Here is a 3,786-nt window from a genome sequence, read left to right as displayed (position 1 = left end):
AAAAAGGAGAGGGAGGCAGGGAGGGCCACGGAGTCCTGGTGGCACTTCGTTTTCCTTCGCAAGTCTTTGTCCAGCGGGACAAGGTTTACAGGACCAATCAAGTTCCTCCACAGAAACGTAGAAGCGCGTTTGTGTTCCAGCAGAATGGAGGAGGTTGCTTTGGGTGAGGCGTATTTAAAGGAGCGAGGAACGCTGTCTTCTGATTGGTGTGCATCCGCTCGCCGTGTCCATGGTAACCAGCGAGCGCCCTGTCCTGCCCTGGACCTCAGTTGCAGCGAAGGAGAACAGCCCCGAGCCTACGCCGCTGGGCCCTGGTGACCGGTTTGTTATTCTCGGGCTCTCGAGTCTGCCAGGAGTCTAACAACGCTGTTCTCATCTTCGGCGGTCTTAGGTTTCTTCTTCAATTGCACAGATTTTGTCCATCTTTCCTTCTCTTTCTCCCTACCTTTAGTTCCTGTGATTCAGGTGCCTTCAGCACAGAGACCAGCCACAGTGCACAGGTGATGTCTTGGTACACGGGGCTGGAGTCCAACAGAGTGAAGGCCAGGAATTTCTTTCTCCTGGTGATGAATAATTACTGGCCGCATTGATTGATAGCATATTCCATTCTAGACAAAGGACACACTTATGAGGTATGGTCTCTCTGATCAAATTTTATGAATGCATTGTGGTTAAGGAATGTGTCCAAGGTATAGACTGAGAGCAACATCAAACAGGGACGGGGTCAGACCATGTCTTAATCATGCAGGCAGGTTGTGGGAACGAGCTTCAGAAATACATTTCTGAGTGCCTTAGACCAGATTGCGTGGGAGGTGGATGAAATGAGGGTGATGAGGTCAGGTTGAGATCACCTGGGCTGCTGATCCCACCATTCCAGACCTGATATCTACGTGGCCCCAGGTATCCCTGAGATATCTCACATGACTGGAACTTAGGTACATGGTCCTGCCTCTCTTGGGAGGCAGTCTTGGCCTAGTCCCAAGGACTCATTTGGAGAACAAGACAGATTTACACTTCACTGCACACCACTAAGTGGCATTTGGCCCTTTCAGCATCTAACTTGAAGTGGTCACTGTGAGAAGGCTATATCCTATTCCTTTCCCTGCTCAGGTGTTCTTGGGATTCTCTGGGTCCCCTGGCTCACAGTCTTACACACCTGCTCTTTCCTTCACAGCCTAGGAGACCCGGTCTTCTCTGGGTCAGATGCCCATATCATATAGTAGGAATGAGGGCTGTTCGATTTCAGAACGATTCCATCAAATCCAAGACAACCAATTGGCTTAATTTAGGTATACTCCAACATTGTCAAATCCTATTCAATAGAAATTATGCAACTTCTTCGTGCAAGTCTTTCATAACTATTTTCATTCCATATGTTTCCATTTCAGTCTTAATAATTTCTTGCTTCTCTGATAAGCTAAATCCTCCAACTCTTGGGTCCCATAATGTGTCAGACACCAGGGCCAGGGCCCTACTTTCCCAGGTCTAAGAGGGATTGACTGTTGATTTCTATTCTGGTTATCTATTAGTGTCATCTAAATAAGCATTTATTATGCTAATGAATTTTTGCATTGCGAATTCAGACAGGAAACAGTGGGGTAATCTTTTCCGCACAACAATGACTGGATCATGAACTGGGATGGATTGAGTAATTGGATGTGACCATGACAGCTAGGCTGTACCATGTAGCTGTTAGCTGAATTTCTTGGTTCTTCCTCGTGTGACATGTATTGCAGCTGGGATGTCTAATATGACTTTTTTATTCACATGCCTGTCCCCTGTGTTGAGATGGTTCAAACATCAGAGCATGACTGAGCATAGGCCTCTGTTTATGAGTTTTTTCCATATAGCTAATGTGGGCTTCATCACAGCAAAACTGTCTCAGTGCAGTCAGTTATTCCCATAAACAACTTAACTGTGAGATCCTGGTAGCAGCTACAAGGCCTCTTAATATATTGTCTCAGAATTCAAGCAGTTTCACTTCCAACACATTCTTTCAATCAAAAGTGAATCTAACACTCATATCAGATTGAAAATAAGGGGCTCATACAAAGTATTGATTCTTCACTAGCATGCTGCATTGGGGGTGGGCATCTTTTGAGATCAGCTACAACAAATACTGATGAGAGGTGAATCAAATTACTCTAAAAATTATCATATTATTCAGCTTCTAGCCAAGATGTGATGAAAGGGACTGAATTTGCTTTCTTAACTGACCTAAGATGAAACAAACCAAAATTGGAATAAAATATAGTAAACAACGAGTTTCAAGACACTAGATATCAGGAAAGTAAGGACAGTAATCCCTGAAATATGTGAAACAAATGAGGCAGGCCCTACAACTGCCCCAGTTTTCTGTCTTGAAAGAGTTTTCAGGCTGCAGTGCAGGGAAGAAAGATAGACCAAATGAAACTCAGTGCGGTCCCTAAGTTGAGGAGATGTAATTGGAGTACACAAAGACAAAAGCTGCTAAAGCTCTCAAGAAAGAATACTGGAGAAAAGAAAGCTGCACACAGACAGAAGCCTGAAAATCTACAGACGATCTTCCTCAAGTAATGAAAGAATATATGCAGATGAGGACACTACCCAAGGTGGAGGAAGGGAGGAGGGCACCTAAAAGAATTAGTGAGAGCAGTATCCAATCATCTCACAGGGCCTGAAATAGTATCTGTTTCCACTGTCCAGAAAGGAAAGCATCATAATTCACAGGCATTGGGTAAAATTCTCAAATGATCTTTCCTCAGTAGTGAACAGCAGTCAAAAATAATAAAGTTAACTTATACAGAGCAACATGTATAAATTTTAAGATACAGCATTGATAAAAAAGAATAACATTAGATTTATAACCCAGTGACATTTGTATAAATTCAGTTTTAAATGAATTTTTCCATAAATAAATATAGCCCTGTATAAGCATACCAAAAATTAATTAGAAAGATATATTTTAAATCCACTGGAGTTTTCACTTTTCTAAAGGGAAGAGAAATAGGAAGAATGTTGGAAAATACAGGAAAAAAAAATAAAACAAAAGAACGGCCTTGAAGAAACTTATGATGTTTGTTTCCATTAGTTGATAAGTGTGAATAATTCATATAAGGTTCAAAATGAGAATAAAGCCTAAAGGAAAAACATGGTTCCTAACTAACATCGGATTATTTATAAATTCCATTTTTAAACCTCTCACCACAACAAAAATTATTATAGATCTTTTCTCTCTGAATATCACATTGCATTTTCTCAGTAAGATTTTGTTCAGTTTTCTCTTGCATTTTTATCATAATACCTTGATAAAAGCCATGATAGATTAACACCAATCCATTCAATAGCATGGTTTGGGCAATGCCTATCAAACAAAACAAGCAGGAAGCCCACTAAAATTTCTATTCACTTATTGGATCCACAGAAGGTGTTCAGTGTGCATAGGCAAGTGAATATGAACACAGACGGATGTGGACATCAGATCCCTGTACCCAGGAGATGTACTTACTGCCTACAGGACATGCAGTCAATATAGCACTGGATTACCAGGGGTTCTTTGTCATGGGAAGAAAGAAAATCGTTTTCTTCTCCCATCTAACTGCCTGTTTATCCCAGGAGGACCTTTTGGTCCCAAGGGAAAAGGGATTAAGAAGTTCCCAGAGGTCAGAGTTTCTGAGGCACTACAATTATAACTGCCCCAGATACTTCTGGAACTAACAAGAGCTCCAATATTAATGGAGTCAAACCCCATGCTTCACATTTTCTGTGAGTCTGGCTAGAGGATGTTAAAGGTGGCTATACCAAGAT

The sequence above is a fragment of the Macaca mulatta genome, chromosome 14 (genome assembly GCF_049350105.2).
Source record: "Macaca mulatta isolate MMU2019108-1 chromosome 14, T2T-MMU8v2.0, whole genome shotgun sequence".
Taxonomy (NCBI): Eukaryota; Metazoa; Chordata; class Mammalia; order Primates; family Cercopithecidae; genus Macaca; species Macaca mulatta.
This window is presented reverse-complemented; position numbering follows the sequence as displayed.